We start from the raw sequence: 14103 nt of genomic DNA, 5'->3' as shown, positions 1-14103 counted from the left end.
TTATAAAAAATTTTTTTTAAAACACTGCTCTGAGAAACTACCCACTCTCCTAGGTAGCCCAACCTGAATTCTTTAACGGGACATTTGGATTATCCCTTTTTTCCCCAATAAGTCAATTGTGATTAACCTAATTTTTATTTATTTATTTATTTATTTATTTTGCCTCTAAATACCTCTGCTGTGAAAGAAATCCTTGAAATTGGCCAGCTCGAGGTCTATGCCCTTGCAGTTTATAATAAAATTCCAACATAACTACATTGTCTGAAAATGATTTTTTTAAATATTCTCAAAAGGAAAAATTATGTTTTTATGTATGCTTCCAGGGTTATAAATATTCAAATGCCTGTTTGGAATAAAAGTAACATCATTTTGGCTAGGAATTAATTCTCAATATCCAACTCTATTAAAGATGGAGGTTAAATATCTCTTGCCCTTTCCAGTAAATGAGGATATATAAATTGATATGCACAGTTCTTGGTACCATCAAAATGTTAAAACTAGATCATTATATTGATTTAGAACCCCATTTCATCTTAAACTAAGTGACATCAGGCTAAATATCCTTTTATTATTAAATCAGCACAAAAAGTTCCACTCTCTTTAGGGAACATATTTTCAAGTATGCATTTTTATAAATTAATTATCCTGTCATTACATTTTATTTTTTAAAATATAATAACTTTTTTTTTAATGTATGTATTTTTGTGGTTGCCTGCTATTTTTCTATAAAAAAGTCAGAGTTGACTTTAAATTATAATGTAAACAGAGGCACAGTTGCTTTGTGGCACGTATGCAGATGGTACTCATGAGTGAAGTTCAGGAAACACTTCTCCTTGGCTGCTGAGGTTTGTAACGCAGTCACATAGGTTCAAGAAGTTTTGTTCTACTTGGTTAGGAGAAATACAACGCAGTAGTTATCCTGTCAGGTCAGATGAACAAAACTCAGCAAGAAAAATATGGCTCAGCCGCTGAGACATTTGGAGGCATGAACCAGACAAAGATAACAGAACTGGACAGGTTTGGGGCGGGGGGGAGTTACTTTTTACTTTAAAATAATTTCCAATTTATAGGAAAGTGTAAAAAAAAAGAAAAACTCCCATGTATCTTTTGTCTATATTTTAAAATATTGTGACATTTTCTCTCTGAATCCCTTGCGAGTGACAAAGACTCTCTGAGCTCTCTTCCTTCACCTAGGCCTCGACTTTTCAGACTGCCATGTTTGTCTCTACATTGTCCAGTTTTAGCAAGAGTCCTGCTAAGTCTGTCTAGCCACCCTGTAAACAGCCACATACAGTTTTTGTCTTTCTCTGACTTATTTCACCAAGCATAATACTCTCTAGGTCCATCCACATTGTTGTAAATGGCAGAATTTCATTCTTTTTTATGGCTGTGTAATATTCCAATTTATATATATGTGTACTATGTCTTCTTTATCCATTCGTCTGTTGATAAATACATGGGTTGCTTCTGTATCTTGGCTATTGTAAATAATGCTACTATGAACATTGGATATACATATCTTTTCAAATTAGTGTTTTCATTTTCTTTGGATGTAAATCCAGGAATGGGATTGCTATATGGTAGTTCTCTTTTTAGTATTTCGAGGACCCTCTATACTGTTTTCCACAGCGGCTGCACTGATTTACATCCCCACCAACAGTGTACAAGGGTTCCCTTTTCTCCACATCCGCACCAACTTTTGTTATTTGTCGACTTTTTGATGAGATAAAAGCATGGGCTTTGCAGTCAGATCAGCCTGGATTTGAATTGCATGTATCCTCTTTATTAGCTGTGTGGGTTTGGAAAATGTACTTGGCCTCATAACCTCTCTACCTCCGTTTGCTCACTGGGAGATGGGGAAATACCTGCTCTGCTGGATCTCTGTGAGAATTCAGTTTGCTCACTGGGAGATGGGGAAATACCTGCTCTGCTGGATCTCTGTGAGAATTCAGTGAGGTCAGGCATGCAGAAGTTCTGGCGAAGGATGGGTGCCAGGTCAGCTCTCTCCCCATCCCTCCCACAGACATGTTATGCCTACGGAACCAGAGGGGGGCCTGTTCACAGTACTGTTTACAAATAACTTAACAATACCTGAAAGTTGACCTTTTACAATGTCTGGTTAATTCTTGTATCTCAGAACAGAAATTGAGTCGGTAGGCTGATGGTGGACACAGTAAAATAATAATCAAAATGGAATTTATTGTGACAGATTTATACTGTAGGTATCTTAAAACCTAAAAACACCTGAAAGGAAACGGTTTTGCTGGGAGTTCCGTGGCGGTCCAGTGGTTAGGACTATGCGCTTTCTCTGCCGAAGGTGTGGGTTCAGTCCCTGCTCGGGGAGCTATGATCCCGCCAGCCGTGCAGCGCGGCCAAAAACAAAAAAAGGTTTTGCTCTTTTACCATAAAATGTGCACAAAATATATTTTTTAACATTTTAAAGATACATCATCCCTGAATTTTGCTAAATGGGAAGTAAACGGTCACCCCATGAAATAAGTGTGTGGAAGATAAGATTACTGTTTTTTAATAATTGATACTATCAATAGTTTGCCCTGTGAGCAGCCTGTGTATGGTTTTTATGTTCTATTTTGGGTGGCATTTGGGGTTATTTAAAATTTTGTCTCCCTGGAGAAAAAATGTGAGAACCTTGAGGGGGCAGCAGAGGAGCGTCATTGCTTTAAGGAGTTTAGAGAACAATGACTTTTTGAGTTTCATCATTTTGGAGAAAAAATACTAACCTATATGGAAGCGGATTCTAAAGAATATAGCAATTACATTAGAAACACTCCAACACTGAGGCCTTCTCTTCAGTCAGGTGGATAATATGGCTGCCATTTCCTTCACTGGTCGGGATTACACTTTCATCCTTGCGTGGTCAACTTTCAGAGCATAAATAGGCAAGAAATGCAGGTTATCGTGAATTAGAGCCCTTGGGGCAGAAAAGACAGCAAATGATTCTCAAGTGGAGTGATTCTCTCCTGGACTAATTATTAGTGAGTTTCTATTATCTTTTCTGATCCTCCTCCATTACTGGGACAAATAATCTAATTAATAATACACACTTGGTAAGGCTTAAGTCCTGAGCTATTATGTTGAAAATTTTCCACAGTGGAGGACTTCAAAAAAAAACAAAAAACAAAAAAACTTTCTATACATTCAGTGCCTGATAAATGCCAACCAATTATTTGATCTTCAATAAATATATGATGGAGAATTAATTGCTGTTTGATATCTAGCATTATTTTTTTACAGCAGTATTTAGAACCCAGGTTCTATGCATTCCCTTCAGAATTACAGCCTGGTACAATATGGTTAAGCAAGTGAGCTAGAAGAATTTGGAGAAACCATGAGCGTTTTCTAATCAAATGAATGACACAGTAGAATTAAGCGATTCATTGAGGATAAATGTTAGAAAATATGAAAAATAACATGTTTCCCTAAAATACAGGTTAAGCTAGCTCTGTGTACTTAACACATTTCTGAAAAAGAATATGTATACGATATGGTGAATACTTTTTTACATTGTTATAAATTTGGCATATGCCTATGGAGAAAACAGTAGCCTTTGTATATGATAAAAACACATAATTTTGACAGTACTGAATTTGATAAATTATGTCTTTTGTCATTAGTGGTCAATATGAATACATTTAGTTCTCCCACACTAAGCAGGCAATACGAACATTCGATGTATTAATTTTTGTATATAATCAAAGCTTGTGTGTATTAAAATATAATGTGGTTAATGATGGTGAACATCTTTTCATGGGCTTAGTTACCATCCATGATTCCTGTTTGGTGAAATATCTATTCATATCTTTTGCCCATTTCACAATTAGATTGCTAGTCTGGGTTTTGTTTTGTTTTTTTCTGTCACGATCTGAGAATTCATTGTACATTACAGACATAAGGTCTTTGTCAGTTATGTGATTTGCTAATATTTTTTCCCAGTTGGTAGCTTATCTTTTCAGGGTCTTTCATAGCACAAAACCGGACAGGGTCTGTATGCTGAAAATCACATGTTGAGCAAATAAATCAAAGAAGATCTGGATAATGGAGAGATACATTGTACTCTTGGATTGGAAGACTCAATATCATAAAGATGTCCATTTTCCCCCAAATTGATCTATAGATTCAACACAGTTCATATCAAAATCTCAGCCAAAAAAAATTTTTTGTAGCTGTAGACAATCTGATTCTAAAATTTATATGGAATGGCAAAGGAACTAGAGTGGCTAAAACAATTTTTAAAAGGAAGAATTAAGTGGGAGGAAATAATCTACCTGATGTTAAGACATACTATGGAACTATAGTAGCCAACACAGCGTGGTCCTGGAAGAGGAGTAGACACATAGATCAATGGTGCAGAAAAGGGAACCCAGAAATAGATCAATGCACTATGTCCAATTAATTTGGGGGAAAGGTACAAGTCAATTTAATGGAGAAAGGATAATTTTCAACAAATGATGCTGGAAAATTGGACATCCATAGGCAAAAAATGAAGTTTGACGTAAACTTCATGCTGGATACAAAAACTAAGTCAAAAATGGATCATGAATTTAAATGTAAAACTCACACTTTTAGAAGAAAACGTAGGAAAAAGTCTTTAGGACCTAGCGCTAGGCAGAGTTCTTACACAAGATACCCAAAGCACAAACCGTAGGTGAAAAATGTAATAAATTGCATCTCGTCAAAATCTGTGTGCCCATCTCCTTTGGGGAACCAGTCTTCCTCCCTCTAGATATGGGAGCTGCTGTTTTCTTAAATGATCCCACCTCTATGGCCCCCTAAGCTGGACCAGTTGAAATACTCCTGGTCATGGGAATTGGTGGGAAGCATGAATATGGCATAAACCAGGTCAGTCAGAATCCCCTTGAGGTTTTTCTTTTTGTGGCCTGGGGCAGTGAGCCCCCTTCTCTAACCATGGGCTGTGAAGGTAGGAGCCCAGGAGGGGTCGGTGGCCACGTGAGACAGCAGGTGTGCAATGGAAAAGAAGGACATCAGCTTGCCAAGGAAAGCAGTGATCGGCCTTGCCGGTCCTTCCATCCAGGTGCTAGCCCTGGCTGTCCGCACCCCTCCTCCCCAGGGCTGAGGGGAGGAATATCCCAGCATGCCTGTAACATATGCACAGTACGCTGCTTGAGAAGCTCTGCCCTAGCCAGTAAATCCCCCTTTTTTCCATAGGCTGTTTGGGTTGAGTTTTTGTCACTTGAAATGGAAGAAATTCTGACTACTTTGGGGGCAAGCTACTTCGTGGACCTAGGACTATCTGTTTTCAAAGGCTGTGCTTTTTACCACCATGTGACATATTGCCCCTAACATGGGTGCCCCAATCTCGTTGAAATTACACTTCTTAGAGATACTTTTTCCTTGTTTTGGAAACTCTCCCTTTTGAGAGAGTTTCCAAAACTCTCCAGTTTCTGAGAGTTTCATGATGAAAGTGTCAGAGTTTCATCATTGATACATCTAGCATGGTTTCCACTGTCTTTTCAACTACAGTGAACGCTCGTTTGTAAAGAGTATTGAGATTCAACTAATAATTGTTGATTGTCTATACCGGGCCAACAAGTAAGCTTTCTCAAGTTTTTTCATATAATCAGTTATTCCTAATGAGGAAACTAAGGCTCCATGAAAGTAAGGAACTGGCCCAAGGCCCAAGGTGATTTTCATCCCACAGATATGCCTGTGTTCCCTGTGAACACTGCCCTTTATGAGCTCTAAGAATTTATGGTCTCTCTAGTGCCTTTCCTTTATTTTTTTAATTAAAAAATCCTATTGGAATCCTCATATATTGCTGATGAGAATGCAAAATGGTTCAACCACTGAGGAAAATCATTTTATGATTTCTCAAAGAGTCAAACATAGACTAACCATATGGGGGACTTCCCTGGTGGCGCAGTGGTCAAGAATCCGCCTGCCAATGCAGGGGACATGGGTTCGATCCCCAGTCCAGGAAGATCCCACATGCCACGGAGCAACGAAGCCTGCGAGCCACAACTACTGAGCCCACATGCCACAACTACTGAAGCCTGCACACCTAGAGCCTGTGCTCCACAACTAGAGAAGCCACCGCAATGAGAAGCCCACATACTGCAACGAAGAGTAGCCCCTGCTCACCACAACTAGAGAAAGCCCGCGCACAGCAATGAAGACCCAACGCAGCCAAAAATAAATGAATTAAATAAATAAATTTTTTTTAAAAATGGCTCACCAAGGAATGGATGGGTGGGCTCATTTAAAAAATAAAATAAAGAATAACCATATGACCCAGAAATTCCACTCCTAGGTATATACCCAAAAGAGTTGAATGCAGGTACTCAAACAAATACATGTACATGCATGTTCATAGCAACGCTATTCACAGTAGCCAAAAGGTGGAAACATCCCAAATGTCCATCAATGGACCAATGGATAAACCATATCCATACAAGGGAATATTATTCAGCCATGGAAAGGAATGGAGTATTGATACATGCTACAACATGGATGAGCCTCTAGAACATTAAGCTAAGTGAAAGAAGCCAGACACAAAAATCCACATATTATATAATTTCATTTATATGAAATATCTAAAATAGGTAAATCCATAGTAACAGAATACAGACTGGGGATTACCAGGGGCAAGAAGGAGGGGAAGAATAGAAACTGCTGAGTGCATATAGAGTTTTATTTTCCGGTGATGGACATGTTTGGGAGCTAGATTGAAGTGTGGTTGCACGATATTGTGAATGTGCTAAATGCCACTGAATTTTTCACTTTCAGATGTTTAATCTTATGTGAATATCACCTGAATGAAATGTTTAAATTTCTCATACATGCATATCATTGCACCAAAAAGCTTGAAATGCATAAATGTCATCATACTATATACTGTGATGGTTAATTTTACGTGTCAACTTGACTGGGCTAAGCGATGCCCAGACAGCTGGTAAAACAATTTCTGGGTGTGTCTGTGAGGGCGTCTCTGGAAGAGATGAGCATTCGAATTGGTGGACTGAGTAGAGAAGATGACCCTCCCCAATGCAGGTGGTGCCATCCAATCCACTGAGGGCCTGAATAGAACAAAAAGGCAGGAAAAGTGAGACTTTGCTCTGCTTGAGCTGGGATGCCCATCTTCTCCCACCCTTGGACATTGGTGCTCCCGGTTCTCAGGCCTTCAGACTTGGACTGAATTACACCAGCATCTTTCCTAGGTCTACAGGTCGCAGACAGCAGATCGTGGCCCCAACTTCCATAATGCCATGAGCCAATTCCTGCTATTAATAAGGTAATTAATCCTATTGATTCTGTTTCTCTAGAGACCTCAGACTAACACATATACACGTCCTCTCTTTGTGTTTTGCTTTGTTTGTTTGGTGCAGACTTTCTTTTCTTTTCCCCCTTGCCTTCTCTCCTTTCTCCTCCTCCCTGTATCCTCATATCTGTTGTCTCTCCCCCGCCCACCGTTAACCCATATTAACACTGTGTTTCTCTACAACGTACAAGACATTTACACTCGTACACATAGACATATACAAGGGGTCTTATTTGTTTTATAAAATGGGATCATGCTCTTCATGCCTTTACATTTTGCTTTTTTTCACCAGAAATTCCGACTGAAATAGCTCCAAGCACTGGTACAACTCTAACATTTTTTTAATGGCTACTCACTGTCCTAACAAAAACTGAAAGAAGACTCCCATTCAATCTACAATATGTACCATACTTCCTTATAATTCTCCCGTCTTCGTTCCTCCAAAGTCCTCTAATTCTGTCCTCCGTCTGCAAAGAAAGCACTGAAAACCCAAGATCAACGAATCATGTGCTTTCAAATTGTTTCTGCAGTCGTGCTGATGGGCATACCCACACCGCCTCACGCAGACCCACTTGGGATCAGTGACGTGCATTTTTAGGACAGCTGAAGTCGAAGTGCAGTTTGTAACTGTGTTAGGAGCAAAGTTAACTCTTCCACATGGGGACCGAACCCAAAACCAAGGCCTCATTCCAACTGTGCCTGAGCCGTGGAGACAGCCGGTACCCAGACAATTAGCTTTGCAGGAACTCTCTTCAAGTGGGTCCTTACTGACCAAAACCACCTTTTGAAGCAAATAAAACAAGGTCATATTGGTTTTCTTCCTTGAAATGGAGTCGTTTTCCTCAGCTTCCTCCAATATAAGATTTAATAATAAGCTGGTTTCAGAGGTTCGTCACACGGTGGTAAAAAGCAAGAAATCATCCCGTATTTTCTTCATTCAGCTTGCCGACAGCTGCAGCTACTTCCAGTTGTCTACAGGCAAGGGCGAGGGCAGGGACACTCTTCTTAACGTTTACGGAGCATATCCGCCAGAGAAGGATGTTCACACAGTGTTCTTCGCCCCGGAAGGTGCCAGCCATTGTGACCGCTCTGCGAATGAATGAACGCTCTTCCTTGAGTGGTCTTCCCTAACTAATGAAGACGGACCCTGCCCTGGGTAAGTCTGGAATCCTCCAGCGCGAGATAAAAATGAGAGCTGGTGCCCGGGCTGAGCCTTGCAAAGTCCCGGTGGCCTCTGATGTTTCCACAGGCCTCTCCTAGTGGATGGAAAATATGACTTTGCTATTTAACAAAGGAAGGAAAGTAACTACAGTTTTTTAGCAGGGGGAAGTTCCAGATTTTTGTGGCACTTAGAAGTTATACAGTTCGGTGGGGGGTGCTTTTTTAAAAAAAGAATACAAAAATATATTGCTTTTGCAAATTTTACAGAAATTGATGAGCAAGGGAACACACCATTACGGGCCTCGGAAGAAGCTCATGCTAATAAGGAAACCTGAAGCTTAAGCTCTATTTGCTTTTGAGTGAATCCACCCCTGCTTTTGAGGACCTACCCTGTGTTCTCTCATTGACCCCTCCCAACAATCTCGTGAGGTACGTGCTCTTACCTCACAGGTGTCCAGGATGCCAAAGAAAAGTAACCACTTTTTTCTTCTTTATATTTTTTTGTAGTATTTGAATTTTCTGTATAATATGTATTGTTTGTTATCATAAACAGTGAAATCATTTTCATTTCCAAAAAATATGAGAAAGAAAAAAACATGCCCACAGCCTTTGTGTATTGGGTTTAATGCCATTTCACCAACATGCCCCAGAAAGCCTGGTGTTCCATATGTCTTCAGTAATATTTGTCATATATCCAAACCCAGACTAAGTTTGCTTGGAGGTTCACATTCTTTGCATACCCAGCTTGTCACTGAAGGGCTCAGTACCAGGCAAGGGGAAAGGGCAGACCACCTCATGGATGCCAGGTCTGCAGCCAACAAAGACCATGATCCCAGAGAAATCAGGAAGGCTCTTTGCCCCCAAATTCTCAACCCCATCTCCATCACCATCATCACTCCTGCAAAAAGAAGCCCTTGTTCTTATGTCTGTTAAGGGTTGATATTCCTTTAATAACAGGTAGCAATATTTTGTCTCAGAATTAAGGCTTTATCATTCCTCTGGGATTGTGACATGAATCCCTCCTCTTACTGCTGCTGACTCTTAAGAACGCTTTTGGGAGAAGGTGGTGTTCTAAGGGTGCAGTAGGTTCTACAGAACTGACTTCCAGGGAAAAGAGGGCACCATCTCCACCAGAATCAATAAAATCTGATTGTGCTGCGGAGAGGAAAGATGTAATAAGTTCTCAAGATACTGGGTTGGGAATCTCTGTTGTCTACCTATGTCTGTGTCCATCAGGGGGATTTTAAACCTTCCTCATTTAGTGTTTGCACACATCTGTTCTTATCGCCTATTCACCGCACTGGTGAAGAAGGGATTTCCCCACCCTGAATAGTGTGTGATTGCTGAACACACAACGCCAACCCTGGACAGATGAGATGGACCGCAGTTTATTAGTCACACACTCACAGCCCAGGGGGGGAGGGCACCACACGCCATGCAGGACCACACAGGGGTTGTACTTGGGAGCTGAGGGAGGCCGACTTTGCAGTAACAAGAGGGTGAGGTGCTCCTTGGTTCCCACAGGAGAATGTGATTGGCTTGTTTGAATAAAGAGAGGAGCTTGTTTGAATAAAGGGATGTGATTGGCTTCTTGGATAAAGGGAGGAGCCTTTCCCACTGGGTTGGGGGCGTATCCCGCAAGAGAAGAACTTATGATCCAGCCTTGGGGGCCCCGTGTGTCTCAAAGATACCAAGGCAGCATATGGAATTTCAGGCCTTACAATGCAATAGCTTGTTAAATTTATTCCTGAGTATTTTCTCTTATTTTTTACTGTCATAAATGGGCTTTTTCTCCACCATTATGTTCTGTAACTAAACAACATTTTTAAAAAGTTAACACAGGAAGCAGAGTGAGACAGCTGCCATTCAGAGACATGAAGACAAGAAAGCCTCAATTTTACAACTGAAAAATCAGGGAAGATATTTACAGAGCAATTTAGGACCAAGCATTACCATCTGAGGTCAGTTACCCTGTCAATCTATTGTGCTCTGAGAGTAGAAAAGCAACACTTGTAAATCCTCAAGAACAGAAAAGGCCACCATTAAAAACCATTCATTTCAAGGACCATTAAAAATGGACAATTTAATTTGCATCTCAAAGAAAAGAGAAAAGATAAATTTGTCCCTATGACTAATGGCGAAAATTTGATGGTGCAGATTATTATCTTTTGTCTTAATGGAAAATACAATATGTAACAATGAGGTATTAAAAAAGGGACTTAAAAGGTTTTAAAGCAACGATATTAATGATTTAACAAAGATAGAAGACAGTGAAACTAAGTGTTCCTCAAAAGGAACTTCAAACTATTTTTAAAAATCCATAAATAGCAAGAGTAATGTTTCATTCATTTCTTTATTCAACAACCATTTACTGAGTGTGTACTATGAGCCAGGATCCATTCAAAAGCTGGCATTCAGAGGTGAAGTTTGCAATCCTGGCCCTCAAATCGCCCTCAGGCTTACAAAGGAAGATGGACAAGCAAACAAGTTTGTACCAGGTGCCACAGGGCACTATTCAAGCTACATAAGGAGAGGAAGGGGCACCTGCCCCAGACTAAGAAAGAAAAGGCTTCTCAGCAGAGGCGACACCTAACCCTAAATTTCTAGAGTAGAGAGGAGTTATCCAGGCAAATTAAGGGGGAAATTCCAGGCAGAGGGAAGAGAATCTACATTCAGGGACGTAGAATATGAAGCAGGTGTGGCTGCAGCTTACAGCAGAGGAGGGTGTACCGGACAGGTAGGCAGGGTTTGGATAAGAAGTTTCTTGTATTCCACGTGAAGAATCTGAATCTAGTTCTGAAGGCAATGGGGAGTGTTGAAGGGTCTTAAGGAGGGGAGTAATAGGATCAGACACACAGTTTTGGAAAACAACTCCGGCTTCATTGAGAGGAAGAGACTGTAGGCTAGGAGGGCGATTAGGAAGATAAGGTAGCAATCCAAAAGGAAAACTCTGAGGGCCTGGAGGCAGTGGGATTAGAAGAGAGAAAATGAGATAGATATGAGATATATTAAGGAGAGAGAATCAGCAGGTCATCGACTGGACTTGAAAGGGGGACGGCGCGGCAGGTAAGGCTGTCCCCAAGCCTTCTGACTTGGATGGCTGGGCTTTTAAGGAGCAAAGAAGATGGTAAGTTCTATTTGTTATGTGCTGAATTTAGAAAGATCAGAAGCACTAAAAAGTTCATTGGACCAAAAGTTCTCAAACCTTTTATGTGTATGAGAGTCACCTGGCAATCTTGTTCAGCTGCAGATTCTGTTTCTGTTAAGTCTGCGATGGTACCCGAGATTCTTTTTTTTTTTTTTTTTTTTTTTTTGCAGCTTAAAACAGAAATTTATTCTCTTCCAGTTCTGGGGGCTAGACGTCCACAATGAAAGTGTTGACAGAGCAGTGCTCCTTCTGAAGGCTCTAGAGAAGAATCCCTCCCCTGCATGTTTCTAGCTTCCGGTGGTTTCAGGCAATCCTTGGCGTTCCTTGGCTTGTGGCTGCACCACTTAAGTCTCTGCCATCATCTTCACATAGAGACACACAGGGTGAGAGCTGTATCCAAATTTCTTTAGTCTTATAAGGATACCAATCATTGGATTAGGACCCATTCTCAACCCAGTTTGACTTCATCTTAACTTGATTAAGATGAATCAAGGGACCCTATTTCCAAATAAGGCCACAGTCACAGGTTCCCAGTGGACATGAGTTTTAAGGAAACATTATCCAAGCCAGTACAAGGCCTCTTGCAGCCAGTTTTGCCATCCTGAAGGAAGCCAGCCTGAGAATGAAGTTAACACATGGAGCCATACAGAGTCAAGGTGATCTCAAAGTAAATGACATCATTAACCTCTGGATAAAACTGCCTAAAGTTTATTTTACTTTGGATAATTTAATTTATGTAAGCCAGGAAATTTCTCTTTTTATTTAAGTCACTTTGTGTTGAATTTTCTTTTGAGAGTTTCAAAAAGACTTCTGAGAACTTGGTACGAATTTTGTTGAGAGACGGGAAAAGGTCATGCTATATAACAGGGAATGGCAGGAGGAAAAAATTCATGAGGATAAAATGAAAGGAGCGTTGGAGTGAAGGTTTGGTACCCGAGATTCTGACAGGCTCCCAGGTGATGCTGGACCACGAGCTACACTTTGAGGAGCAAGGATTTCCGCTATGAGGCCGATCAGATAATTATGTCTTGATCTCACACGAAAGAAATAAGGAAACACCTATTTTAGGATATCTGAAATTTAACCACTCAAATACAATGAGATTAAGAATAAACTCAAAGATGGATGACTTCTGGAGAAATGCTTTGTTAAGTGCGCAGGGCAGGAGGTGAGACCAGAAGCACCAGGTAAGAGACAGCCCGACACAGGCTTTGAAGACGATAGGACAGGGAGCAAGAGGACAGCGTGCTGGGAGGAGGGCCACCTGGTCCGCCCCCATGTCCCCCACCCAGTGAGCAGGCTAGTGGTCTTGGTGGGCGGGGAGGGGGACGTGGGGCGTGTGCGCACGTAGTGGGTTTGGGCGGGCTGTGCGCTCCGAGGCACCGCGGGGTTCTGCATCCAGGCAGGCAGTGCAGGGCCAAATGCAGAGCCAGCCGCAAGGATGAAGTGGACAAAGGGCCAGCGGACATCGGGTTACAGAAGAAGTAAAACACACGTGATGATGAAACGTAGTGCCGCCTGACAGGTCCAACATGGTCCAATGCCTTTCAAAAGGAAGAGCCGCTGAGTGACTTTAAAAACCAAATCCAAGTATTTGATGGATGTGGGATGACGTCCAAAGACTCAAAGAAAAAATGGCAAATTAAAATGAATGCCTGTGCCGTTGTAAGAAAGGCAGGAGTTTAAATAATGAGCTCTGACGAAACAGACTTCAAGCAAAAGCCAGAGGAAAGAGCCACATTGGCACATTAGAGTGATAGGCACAGTAAGTAATGAAAACACAGTGACATTCATTCGGTGCCACACATTTCCTAACAACATAATATATACATGAAAAGGTGACAGTTATCCAAGAAGAAATAAATGCAACCCTATGAGGGTTCCATAGTACCTTGCTTCAGAATATGGCCGATCACATACACGAAAGAATGGTTCTAAAAAAATCACAGCTGAACAGCATCATTAATAAGGTAAGATTAACAGTTTTAGATGAAAAATTAGAGAATCTTCCTTTCAAAAATGTATATGAGTCTCTCTCACACTCCAAATAACTATATATTAGATTGAGAAGTTTCAAGTAAATAAAAAGAATGTACAGATAGCACATATGTTGATAAAATTAGAACTATAATAGCAAACACTTGGATGGTGTTTATTATGTGACAGGCATTGTTCTGTGTGTGTGTGTGTGTGTGTGTGTATGCGTGTGTTTACAAATATTAACTTAATTTTCATTAAATGAAATCTTATAAAGTAGGTTTTGTTATTATCCTCATTTTACAGATGAGAAAACTGGAGAGAAGTTAAGTAACTGGCCAAAGGCTTTACTAGGACGTGACAGTCACTCCACTGTATACACACAGGTAGCTGCCCAGTTTACAATTTATTCTGTGACCCCCATGACCCTCAGAGGCCATGTCTGTGCTGTTCTTCCCGCTAGACCTGGAAGTAGACCCGTGACCCTCAGTGAGCCAGACTGAGGGTCTGAATGAGACTT

The sequence above is a fragment of the Balaenoptera physalus genome (genome assembly GCF_965194825.1).
Source record: "Balaenoptera physalus genome assembly, chromosome: 18".
Lineage (NCBI taxonomy): Eukaryota > Metazoa > Chordata > Mammalia > Artiodactyla > Balaenopteridae > Balaenoptera > Balaenoptera physalus.
The sequence above is the reverse complement of the archived record's forward strand: the minus strand, read 5'-3'. Positions refer to the sequence as shown.